The sequence below is a fragment of the Mustelus asterias genome, chromosome 1 (assembly GCF_964213995.1).
Source record: "Mustelus asterias chromosome 1, sMusAst1.hap1.1, whole genome shotgun sequence".
Lineage (NCBI taxonomy): Eukaryota > Metazoa > Chordata > Chondrichthyes > Carcharhiniformes > Triakidae > Mustelus > Mustelus asterias.
Window position 1 is genome coordinate 50,566,786 of NC_135801.1, and position 13,708 is coordinate 50,580,493.

Here is a 13,708-nt window from a genome sequence, read left to right on the forward strand (position 1 = left end):
GGGCAACATATTGATGCTGCCTCCCCATTTTCCTGATTGTAGCATTGGTTCGATAGATTCCGTGATGTTGTCTGCCTTTGTGCTGATGCAGCCAGCTCTTAAAATCAGTCTGCCCCCTTAAAAAGGAGCTGCGATCAGTGCAAGGCAACTGCTGCTGGTTGCATGAACTGATACTGGCTGCAAGAAGGAGCTGCACTAATGGATAGTCATGGAAAAGAGAGGACTCCGAGGTTCACATATGCAGTGCAGCAATAGAGAGAAGTCATGTTTTCATGAGGGGCCAAGAGACCCTCAAGGAGCATCTCAACTAGAAATGGGAGGAGGTGGCAAAGGAATCAGTGCAAGGGGTTTGGCCCAGAGAGCCTGTTAGCTGTGCCGCAAAGAACAAAGAACAGTACAGCACAGGAAACAGGCCCTTCGGCCCTCCAAGCCTGTGCCGCTCATTGCTCCAACGAGACCAATCGTTTGTATCCCTCCATTGCCAGGCTGCTCATGTGACTATCCAGGTAAGTCTTAAACGATGTCAGCGTGTCTGCCTCCACCACCCTACTTGGCAGCACATTCCAGGCCCCCATCACCCTCTGTGTAAAAAACGTCCCTCTGATATCTGAGTTATACCTCGCCCCTCTCACCTTGAGCTCGTGATCGTCACCTCCGACCTGGGAAAAAGCTTCCCACTGTTCACCCTATCTATACCCTTCATAATTTTGTACACCTCTATTAGGTCTCCCCTCATTCTCCGTCTTTCCAGGGAGAACAAGCCCAGTTTACCCAATCTCTCCTCATAGCTAAGACCCTCCATACCAGGCAACATCCTGGTAAACCTTCTCTGCACTCTCTAAAGCCTCCACGTCCTTCTGGTAGTGCGGCGACCAGATCTGGACGCAGTACTCCAAATGTGGCCTAACCAGCGTTCTATACAGCTGCAACATCAGACTCCAGCTTTTATACTCTATACCCCGTCCTATAAAGGCAAGCATACCATATGCCTTCTTCACCACCTTCTCCACCTGTGGTGCCACCTTCAAGGATTTGTGGACTTGCACACCTGGCCGATAATTATAATTCTATACTCTTGATGGCTCTGCCATTGATTGTATAACTCCCCCCTACATTAGTTCTTCCAAAATGCATCACTTCGCATTTATCTGGATTAAATTCCATCTGCCATTTCTCCGCCCAATTTTCCAGCCTATCTACATCCTGCTGTATTGTCCGACAATGTTCATCGCTATCCGCAAGTCCAGCCATCTTCGTGTCATCTGCAAACTTGCTGATAACACCAGTTACACCTTCTTCCAAATCATTTATATATATCACAAATAGCAGAGGTCCCAGTACAGAGCCCTGTGGAACACCACTGGTCACAGACCTCCAGCTGGAAAAAGACCCTTCGACTGCTACCCTCTGTCTCAGATTCAGGTTCCTGGACCATTGGGACCTCTTCAGGGGCAGGTGTGACCTGTACACACAAAACGGGTGGCACTTGAATCCCAGGGGGACCAATATCCTGGCAGGAAGGTTGGCTAAGGCTACTGGAGAGAGTTTAAACTGGATAGGTTGGGGGGAGGGGATCAAAATGAGGTGACTGAGAGTGAGGAAGGTAGCTTGCAAACAGAGAAGGGTTATAGGCGGTGCAAGAGGGTGGATGGACAGGGAATAGAGAAGGGGAGAGCTCAGACCAAAGGATTGAGATGTGTTTACTTTAATGCCAGGAGTATAGTGAATAAAGGGGATGAGCTCAGAGTGTGGATCGATGCCTGGAAGTGTGATGTGGTGGCCATTATGGAGACTTGGATGTCTCAGGGACAGGACTGGATACTCCAGGTGCCGGGATTCAGATGTTTCAGGAAGGACAGGGAGGGAGGCAAGAGAGGGGGTGGAGTGGCACTGCTGATCAGGGATAGTGTCACAGCTGTAGAGAAGGTGTCTGCTGTGGAGGGATTGTCCACCGAGTCTCTGTGGGTGGAAGTTCGGAGTGGGAAGGGGCCGGTCACTTTGCTGGGAGTTTTCTATAGGCCGCCCAATAGTAACAGGGAGGTGGAGGAGCAGATAGGGAAACAGATCCTGGAGAGATGCAGTAATAGCAGAGTTGTGATGGGAGACTTTAATTTCCCAAACATAGATTGGAATATCCCGAGGGTAAGGGTATTGGATGGGGAAGAGTTCGTTAGGTGTGTTCAGGAGGGTTTCCTGACACAGCATGTGGACAAGCCTACAAGAGGAGAGGCTGTACTTGATCTGATACTGACCAATGAACCTGGACAGGTGTCAGATCTCTCAGTGGGAGAGCATCTTGGGGATAGCGATCATAACTCTATCTCCTTTAGGCTTGCATTGGAAAAAGAAAGGATCAGGCAAGCTAGGAAAGTGTTTATATGGAGTAAGGGGAAATATGAAGACATTAGACAGCAAATTAGAGGAGTAAATTGGAAGGAGGTATTCTCGGGGAAATGTACTGAAGAGAGGTGGCAGTTTTTCAAGGAATGTCTGTCTAGAGTTCTACAGGACAACGTTCCGAGCAGACAGGGAGGTGTTGATCGGTTAAAGGAACCGTGGTCCACGAAAGCTGTGCGGGACCTAGTAGAGAAGAAAAGGAAAGCGTACAAAAGGCTCAGAGAGCTTGGCGAAGATAGGGATTTAGAAGAGTATACGGCTTGTAGGAAGGGACTAAAAAAGGGAATTAGGAGAGCCAGAAGGGGTCACGAGAAGGCCCTGGCAGGTAGGATTAAGGAGAACCCTAAGGCATTCTATAAATATGTGAAGAGTAAAAGAATGAGACGTGACGGAATAGGGCCTATAAAAGGTGAAGGTGGGAAAGTCTGTACAGAAGCAGTAGAAATGGCAGAGGTGCTCAATGAGTATTTTGCCTCGGTTTTCAAAGAGGAGAAGGACCTGGGTAGATGTACTGCGGGCTTGCGGTGGACTGAAAGGATTCAGTATGTGGACTTTAAGAAAGAGGTTGTGCTGGAATCTTTGAATGGCATCAGGATAGATAAGTCGCCGGGTCCGGATGGGATGTACCCCAGATTACTGTGGGAAGCGAGGGAGGAGATTGCAGAGCCTCTGGCGATGATCTTTGCATCGCGATGGAGGCGGGAGAGGTGCCGGAGGATTGGAGGATTGCAGATGTGGTTCCTATTTTCAAGAAGGGGAATAGGGATAGCCCAGGTAATTACCGACCGGTGAGTCTAACCTCAGTGGTTGGTAAGCTGATGGAGAAGATCCTCAGGGACAGGATGTATGAGCATTTAGAGAGGTTTAGTATGCTCAAGAATACTCAGCATGGCTTTGTCAAGGGCAGATCGTGCCTTACGAGCCTGGTGGAGTTCTTCGAAAATGTGACTAAACACATTGACGAAGGGAAGGAGGTAGATGTGGTTTATATGGATTTCAGCAAGGCGTTCGATAAGGTCCCCCATGCAAGCCTTCAAGAAAAAGTGAGAGGGCATGGGATCCAAGGGGCTGCTGCCATGTGAATCCAGAACTGGCTTGCCCAAAGGAGGCAGAGAGTGTGTATAGATGGGTCTTTTTCTAAATGGAAGTCGTCACCAGTGGTGTGCCCCAGGGGCGGCACGGTAGCACAGTGGTTAGCACTGCTGCTTCACAGCTCCAGGGTCCCGGGTTCGATTCCCGGCTTGGGTCACTGTCTGTGTGGAGTTTGCACATTCTCCTCGTGTCTGCGTGGGTTTCCTCCGGGTGCTCCGGTTTCCTCCCACAGTCCAAAGATGTGTGGGTTAGGTTGATTGGCCAGGTTAAAAATTGCCCCTGAGATGCGTAGGTTAGAGGGATTAGCGGGTAAATATGTGGGGGTAGAGCCTGGGTGGGATTGTGGTCGGTGCAGACTCGATGGGCCGAATGGCCTCCTTCTGCACTGTAGGGTTTCTATGATTTCTATGATCTGTTCTGGGACCCTTGCTGTTTGTCATTTTCGTAAATGACCTGGATGAGGAAGCGGAGGGATGGGTTGGTAAGTTTGCCGACGACACGAAGGTTGGTGGGATTGTGGATAGTCTGGAGGGATATCAGAGGTTACAGAGGGACATAGATAGGATGCAAGACTGGGCGGAGAAGTGGCAGATGGACTTCAACCCAGATAAATGCGTCGTGGTCCATTTTGGTAGGACAAATGGGATGAAGGAGTACAATATAAAGGGAAAGACTCTTAGTACGGTAGAGGATCAGAAGGACCTTGGGGTCCGGGTCCATAGGACTCTGAAATCGGCCCCGCAGGTGGAGGAGGTGGTGGAATCGGCTGCCGTCAGTGGTGGTGGAGGCGAACTCAATAGGGTCTTTTAAGAGACTCCTGGATGAGTACATGGAGCTTAATAGGATGGAGGGTTAGAGGTAGGTCGAGAAGATAGGGATGTGTTCGGCACAACTTGTGGGCCGAAGGGCCTGTTTGTGCTGTAGTTTTTCTGTTTCTATGTCTCCTGTGGCCAAGCCAGTTCTCTACCCATCTAGCCACCTCTCCCTGTATCCCATGAGCCTTAACCATCTTAACCAACCTGCCATGAGGGACTTTGTCAAATGCCTTACTGAAATCCATATAGACGACATCCACGGCCCTTCCTTTGTCAACCGTTTTTGTCACTTCCTCAAAAAACTCCACCAAATTTGTAAGGCACGACCTCCCTCTTACAAAACCATGCTGTCTGTCACTAATGAGATTGTTCCGTTCGAAATGCACATACATCCTGTCTCTAAGAATCCTCTCCAACAACTTCCCTACCACGGACGTCAAGCTCACTGGCCTATAATTACCCGGGTTATCCCTGCTACCCTTCTTAAATAATGGTACCACATTCGCTATCCTCCAAACCTCAGGGACCTCACCTGTATCCAATGAAGAGACAAAGATTCCGCTACTCCCCCACCTTTTTTAGCCCCTCCTCTGTCTCGTCTAAAACACTTATACCCCGGAATATTCAGCTGCCAGTCCTGTCCTTCTTTTAACCATGTCTCCGTCACCGCAACCACATCCAAATTCCGCGTAAGCATTAAGGCCCTAAGTTCGTCTGTCTTACCCGTTATGCTCCTCGCATTGAAGCAGATGCACTCCAGACCTCCAGGCCCACTCAGGTCATCCTGCTCCAGAGTGCTCTTCTTCTTATCTAGCCTTGCCCTGGCCCCCAGCTCGACCCCAGCCTCAGTACTTACTGACCTACTGTTTTGATCCCCACCCTCCTGCCACACTAGTTTAAACCCTGCCGAAACACTCTAGCAAAACTCCCAGCCAGGATATTTGTGCTCTTCCAGTTAAGGTGTTACCCATCCTTTCCATACAGGTGCCATCCTCTCTTGAAGACTTCCCAATGATCTATGAATTTGAAACCCTCCCTCTTGCACCAGTCCTTTAGCCACGTGTTCAATTGTAGAATCTCCCTGTTCCTGGCCTCACTAGCACTCGGCACTGGGAGCAGTCCAGAGATTGCTACCCTAGAGGCCTTATTTTTTAGCCTAGCACCCATCTCCCTGAATTGCTCTCGTATGACCCCCCTGCTCTTTCTATCTATGTCATTTGGTTACCTTCCCTTTTTAATATGCTTCCTACCCTCTCGGAGACATCCAGTACCCCGTCACCAGGGAGGCAGACTACTATCCTGGAGTCTCGTTCGCGCCCGCAAAACCGCCTGTCCGTGCCTCTAACCATCGCATCCCCCACCACTATTTCTCTCCTAATCCCCTCTTTCCCTTCTGGGCCTCTGAGCCTGTCTCTGTGCAGGCGATCTGGTCCTCGTGGCTTACCCCTGGAGGGTCATCCCCCTCCACAGAATCCAAAACAATATACCTATTTTGGAGGGCAACCACAGGGGATCCCTCCACTGACTGCTCACTCCCTTCCCCCCTCCCATCTGTTGCCCAGCCCTTACTATTATGGGAGACTGCCACTGGGGTACTTTCTGGTACATCACCCTTCTGACTTTTACCCTTCCTAACTGTGACCCACTTGTCTTCCTTCTGAGGCCCCGGTGTGACTACCTGCTTATAACTTCTATCTATTATTTTCTCATTTTCCCTGACTAAACTGAGGTCATCGAGCCGCAGCTCCAGCTCCCTTACACGGTCTCTCAGGAGTTGCACTTCCATGCATCTGGCACAGATATGGACCTCCAGGTCCATATCTGTGAATGCAGATAGTCTCACGCGGATCAGTGAATGTATTTTCACATGATACCTCCCACTCTGTGCTCTGCCAATCTCTAGCAGTGCTCATTGTACCATCCTTCCATCACTCAGCCAGCAGCAGTCTCTGGTAGGAATCTGATATTCCACCTCAGATACTGTCACAGCAGACACGAGAGGAAGGGCGAGAGCAATATCACAACACTGATGATCAGACCCCATTACTTGATCTGACTCTCAGCCACCAGCTCAAATATTGGGACTGCCGATCCCATACAGGTTAGTATAGATTTGTGATGTGCCCGTGGTGAATGAGTGGGCACAAGTGAGCTGCAGCCAGGAAAGGGGAAAAAAGATGGGTCCTATCACAGCTCCCAGAGGGTGAAGTCACAGAAAAATTCAGCTCCAGGGTATTCCATGAGGATGTCAATGACACGAGTACAGGAGAAAGCTTAATGGATGCACACCAAGATGCTGGGTGCATTGGCTGTTTTGTCAGGCTGCCTTCTGCCATTATCATGGAGCATGGAGGAATCTGACTCAGATTGAGAGAATACGTTGTGCAGGGCTCTCAGCTCCATCTCCCTGTTATATTACAAACCCTGAGGCAATGCAACTGCAGCCCCCATACCTGTTGCAGCCTTTGTGGACACCACTGCCAAGTCCAGGAACTTATCAAAACACCTCCAAAACTTTCCAGGGTACTTCCAGCAGTGACTTTGCAAAAGCGGAAGTTATTCTAAATGAACTTACTTACAAGATGGGTGCCTGATCCCTTAAAATAACACAATGTTAGGCCTTTCTTGCCATGAACGTGTGTTCTTTGTACAATGCATGAACTGGCATGATCCAGATTTATAAATAGAAAGTCAAACTAGGTGGTAGGTCCGTCTGACATCATGAAAGCACCATTGCGGCAAGAGTGCCCTACTGAGCATCGGCACTTTGTGGGCCATCTGGATGCAGCTGTAGGCTCTCAGAGGACCACCAATTTCCCCAGTGATCTGAATTTCACTCCCAACAATACCTAGGTGAGGAGAGAGTGACTGCACTTGACATCAAGGCAGCATTTTACCAAGTATGGCATCAAGGAGCCAGAGCAAAACTGGAGTCAATGGGAATCGGGGGGAAAACTCTTCTGGCTGGAGTCATATCTGGAACAGAGAAAGATGGTTGTGGTGATTGGAGGTCAATCAGCTGTAGGACACTACTGCAGGAGTTCCTCAGGGTAGTGTCCTAGGCCCAGCCATCTTCAGCTGCTTTGTTAATGACTTCCCTTCCATCATAAGGTCAAAAGTGGGGATGATCACAGATGACTGCACAATGTTCAGCACCATTCGTGACTCCTCAGACACTGAATGAGTCCATGTCCAAATGCAGCAAGACCCTGGACAATATCCAGGCTTGGAGTGACAAATGGCAAGTAACATTTGCGCCACATAAGTGCAAGGCAATGACCATCTTGGCAGATGGAGTTTAATCTGGGCAAGTATGAGATAGAAACATAGAAAAACTACAGCACAAAACAGGCCCTTCGGCCACACAAGTTGTGCCGAACATATCCCTACCTTTTAGGCCTACCTATAACCCTCCATCCTATTACGCTCCATGTACTCATCCAGGAGTCTCTTAAAAGACCCTATTGAGTTTGCCTCCACCATCACTGACGGCAGCCGATTCCACTCGCCCACCACTCTCTGTGTGAAAAACTTCCCCCTAACATTTCCCCTGTACCTACCCCCTAGCACCTTAAACCTGTGTCCTCTCGTAGCAGCCATTTCCACCCTAAGAAAAAGCCTCTGAGAGTCAACCCGATCTATGCCTCTCAACATCTTATATACCTCTATTAGGTCTCCTCTCATCCTACGTCTCTCCAAGGAGAAAAGACCGAGCTCCCTCAGCCTATCCTCATAAGGCATGCCACTCAATCCAGGCAACATCCTTGTAAATCTCCTCTGCACCCTTTCAATCTTTTCCACATCCTTCCTGTAATGAGGCGACCAGAACTGAGCACAGTACTCCAAGTGGGGTCTGACGAGGGTCTTATATAGCTGCATCATTATCCCCGGACTCCTAAACTCAATCCCTCGATTGATAAAGGCCAGCACACCATACACCTTCTTAACCACCTCCTCCACCTGCGGGGCCAATTTTAGAGTCCTATGGACCTGGACCCCAAGGTCCTTCTGATCCTCTACAGTACTAAGAGTCTTTCCCTTTATATTGTACTCCTTCATCCCATTTGACCTGCCAAAATGGACCACTACGCATTTATCTGGGTTGAAGTCCATCTGCCACTTCTCCGCCCAGTCTTGCATCCTATCTATGTCCCTCTGTAACTTCTGACGTCCCTCCAGACTATCCACAACCCCACCAACCTTTGTGTCGTCGGCAGACTTACCAACCCATCCCTCCACTTCCTCATCCAGGTCATTTATGAAAATGACAAACAGCAAGGGTCCCAGAACAGATCCCTGGGGCACACCACTGGAGACCGACCTCCATTTAGAAAAAGACCCATCTATACCCACTCTCTGCCTCCTTTGGGCAAGCCAGTTCTGGATCCACAGGGCAGCAGCCCCTTGGATCCCATGCCCTCCCACTTTTTCTAGAAGCCTTGCATGGGGGACCTTATCGAACGCCTTGCTAAAATCCATATGAACGACATCTACCGCTTTCCCTTCGTCAATGTGTTTAGTCACATTTTCGAAGAACTCCACCAGGCTCGTAAGGCACGATCTGTCTTTGACAAAGCCATGCTGAGTATTCTTGAGCATACTAAACCTCTCTAAATGCTCATAAATCTTGTCCCTCAGGATCTTCTCCATCAGCTTACCAACCACTGAGGTTAGACTTACCGGTCGCTAATTACCTGGGCTATCCCTATTCCCCTTCTTGAAAATAGGAACCACATCCGCAATCCTCCGGCACCACTCCAGTCTCCATCGACGACGCAAAGATCATCGCCAGAGGCTCTGCAATCTCTTCCCTCGCCTCCCACAGTAACCTGGGGTACATCCCATCCGGACCCGGTGACTTATCTATCTTGATGCCATTCAAAGATTCCAGCACAACCTCTTTCTTAAAGTCCACATACTCAATCTTTTCAGTCCACCGCAAGCCCGCAGTACATCCACCCAGGTCCTTCTCTGTGAAAACCGAGGCAAAATACTCATTATGCACCTCTGCCATTTCTACTGGTTCTGTACAGACTTTCCCGCCTTCACCTTTTATAGGCCCTATTCCTTCACGTCTCATCCTTTTTCTCTTTACATATTTATAGAACGCCTTAGGGTTTTCCTTAATTCTACCTGCCAAGGCCTTCTCGTGAGCCCTTCTGGCTCTCCTGATTTCCTTCTTTAGTCCCTTCCTACAAGCTGTATACTCATCTGGATCCCTATCTTCGCCAAGCTCTCTGAACCTTTTGTATGCTTTCCTTTTCTTCTCGATGAGGTCCCGCACAGCTTTCGTGCACCACGGTTCCTTTAACCTACCAACACCTCCCTGTCTGCTTGGAACGTTGTCCTGTAGAACTCTAGACAGACATTCCTTGAAAAACTGCCACCTCCCTTCAGTACATTTCCCCGAGAATACCTCCTTCCAATTTACTCCTATAATTTGCTGCCTTATGTCTTCATATTTCCCCTTACTCCATATAAATGCTTTCCTAGCTTGCCTGATCCCCTCTTTTTCCAATGCAAGCATAAAGGAGATGGAGATGCAGCACTTTAGGAGATCAAAAGTTAAGGGTAAGTATACAGTTAATGGCAGGACCCTGAACAGCATTGATGTACAGAGGAATCTTGAGGTTCAAGTCCATAGCTCGCTGAAAGTGGCCACAAAAGTAGATAGGGTGGTAAAGAAGGCATATGGCATGGTTGTCTTTATTGATCGGGACACTGAGTACAAGAGTCAGGATGTCATGTTGCAGATTTATAAAACTTTGGTTGGGCCGCACTTAAGAGTGCGCACTTACGGGCGGCACGGTAGCACAGTGGTTAGCACTGCTGCTTCACAGCTCCAGGGACCTGGGTTCGATTCCCGGCTTGGGTCACTGTCTGTGTGGAGTTTGCACATTCTCCTCGTGTCTGTGTGGGTTTCCTCCGGGTGCTCCGGTTTCCTCCCACAGTCCAAAGATGTGCGGGTTAGGTTGATTGGCCATGCTAAAATTGCCCTTAGTGTCCTGAGATGCGTAGGTTAGAGGGATTAGTGGGTGGATATGGGGATAGGGCCTGGGTGGGATTGTGGTCGGTGCAGACTCGATGGGCCGAATGGCCTCTTTCTGTGCTGTAAGATTTCTAAGTTTTGCATTCAATTCTGGTCGCCACATTATAGGAAGGATTAGAAGGCTTTGGAGAGGATGCAAAAGAGGTTACCAAGATGCTACCTGGCTTAGAGGGTATGAGGAGAGGTTGGACAAACAAGGGTTGTTTTCTCTGGAGTGGTGGAGACTGAAGGAAGACCTAATATAAGCCTATAAAATTATGAGAGGCATTGATAGGGTTGACAAGTCAGAATCTTTATCCCAAAGTTGAAATGTTTAATACTCGGGGACAAGGTGAGGGAGGTAAGTTCAAAGGAGATGTGAGGGGCAAGTTTTTTTTTACACAGAGTGGTAGGTGTCTGACAAGCACTGGCAGGGGTGGTGGTGCAGGCAGCTATGATGGGGGCGTTCAAGGGGCTTTTAGATAAGCACATGAATATGCAAGAAATAGAGGGACCAAGGGCAGGCAGAAGGGATTAGTGCCGAACGTTTTCCGAAACGAAGATCAAGCTATCCCACTCCCTATCATTCTGGTGTGCTCCATGTGCCTATCCAATAACCGCTTGAAAGTTCCTAAAGTGTCCGACTCCACTATCACAGCAGGCAGTCCATTCCACACCCCAACCACTCTGAGTAAAGAACCTTCCTCGTACATCCCTCCTATATCTTCCACTATGAACCTTATAGTTATGCCCCCTAGTAACAGCTACATCCACTCGAGGAAATAGTTTCTGAACGTCCAATCTATCCCCCTCATCATTTTATAAACCTCTATTAAGTCGCCTCTCAACCTCCTCCGCTCTAAAGAGAAAAGCCCTAGCTCCCTCAACCTTTCCTCATAAGACCTACCCTCCAAACCAGGCAGCATCCTGGTAAATCTCCTCTGCACTCTTCCCAATGCTTTCACATCCTTCTTACAGTGAGGTGACCAGAACTGGACACAATATTCCAAATGTGGTCTCACCAAGGTCCTGTACAGTTGCAGCATAACCCCACAGCTCTTAAACCCCCTGTTAATAAACACTAACACACTATAGGCCTTCTTCACGGCTCTATCCACTTGAGTGGCAACCTTCAGAGATCTGTGGATATGAACCCCAAGATCTCTCTGTTCCTCCACATTCCTCAGAACCCTGCCATTGACCCTGTAATCCGCATTCAAATTTGTCCTCCCAAAATGAATCACCTCGCACTTATCAGGGTTAAACTCCATCTGCCATTTTTCAGCCCAACTCTGCATCCTATCAATGTCTCTTTGCAGCCTACAACAGCCCTCCACCTCATCCACTACTCCACCAATCTTGGTGTCATCCGCAAATTTACTAATCCACCCTTCAGCCCCCTCCTCCAAGTCATTGATAAAAATCACAAATAGCAGAGGACCCAGCACTGATCCTTGTGGTACACCGCTGGTAACTGGTCTCCAGTCTGAAAATTTTCCATCCACCACCACCCTCTGTCTATGAGATAGCCAGTTACTTATCCAATCGGGCAAGTTTCCCTCTATCCCACACCTCCTTACTTTCTTCATGAGCCGACCATGGGGGACCTTATCAAATGCCTCACTAAAATCCATGTATATGACATCAACTGCCCTACCTTCATCAACACACTTAGTTACCTCCTCAAAAAATTCTATCAAATTTGTGAGGCAAGACTTACCCTTCACGAATCCTTGTTGACTATCCCAGATTAAGCTGCATCTTTCTAAACGGTCGTAAATCCTATCCCTCAGGACCTTTTCCATTAACTTACTGACCACCAAAGTAAGACTAACCGGCCTATAATTACTAGGGTCATTCCTTTTTCCTTTCTTGAACAGAGGAACAACATTCGCCACTCTCCAGTCCTCTGGCACTATCCCCGTGGACAGTGAGGACCCAAAGATCAAAGCCAAAGGCTCTGCAATCTCATCCCTTGCTTCCCAAAGAATCCTAGGATATATCTCATCTGGCCCAGGGGACTTATCGACCTTCAGGTTTTTCAAAATTGCCAATACATCTTCCCTCAGAACATCTGCCTCCTCCAGCCTATATCACACACTCATCCTCAAAAACATGGCCCCTCTCCTTGGTGAACACTGAAGAAAAAGGTAAACAAGTATGTTTGACTAGAAAGTGTCCATTATCTTTGGGATGGCCTATTTCCTGTTTATTCAGTCATCTGAGTTGCAGCCTGTTTATCTCTGTCTTTTAAGCTGCAGTCTGCTGTTTCAGTGCTTGTCCAATTATCCCAGCGTGCTCTGTAAATCACCATTTTAGATGGCCCATTTGGCCACAAGGCATACAAGGTATGAGCTTGAAAATGGGATTAAAATAGTTAGGCAGCTTGTCTTTGACCAGCACAGGTGCAATGGGCTGAAGGTTTTTTTTAATGCTTATATGCCTCTGACTTGATAATCAGTACCAAGATGGAATTGCCCCATTGGAGGAGTTCCCCCTCCATCCCGGTTCACCTATCAGTCCAGATTCTAGATTCGATGATTGATGTCCAAGCCACTGAAGGTGCCTCCATATTGAGGTGCCCTCATTTTGTTCCAACCTGGCGCAGTAGCCTTCACCTTTAACGATGGGGCTGCTGAGGCTCTGGAGCTTGTGGCCCCATTGATTGGGCTGGCTGCATTGTAGAGCATCGAGTTTGGAGGCAACCAATTAGGAAGACCTCTCTTGGAAGACTGCAACATCACATGTGACTATATTCAGTCCTTAGTGATTTGTGATATGCTAAGTAAAGAGACCAGCAAGAAATCCCCAAGATGTTTCCTTAAATAAAGGTACAAATGACCGACTAAAAAGTAAACATTAACAATTAGTAATTGAAGAGTAGTAAGAATAAACAGCTGGTAACGTGTTCTTTTTTTGATAATTATGCCCTAAAGAGCCTGTTTCCATTGCAAAAAGCATTTTGATTAAAATGATTAATGTGACAAATGGATTATCAATCACTGAGGAAATGAATCAACCTTCATGCCAAGAGAAGATGGTAGCAGACTTCAAATGTGGAGGTTAACTACAATTTAACGTGTGTAATCTATCATCCTTTTCCCATTATAATTCCTTTTCAGGCAGGAGAATTGAATGCAGAGACCGTCCAAACTCCGTCAATTTCAATATTTTTTCTTCACAGCAGCACCTAAAATAATAATACTGAGATAAAGTCAGGGATTGCTCCATAATTTCAATGAAAGCATCAAGGGTCATTCCTCTGGGTGCTTTGGGCGCGAACGAGTATCCAACATACGAACATAGATCTTCAAGTGCAATGCCTGGTTCGCTGATCCTCAGCACAAGATGTCATATTACTAAAGGAGTTTAAGTG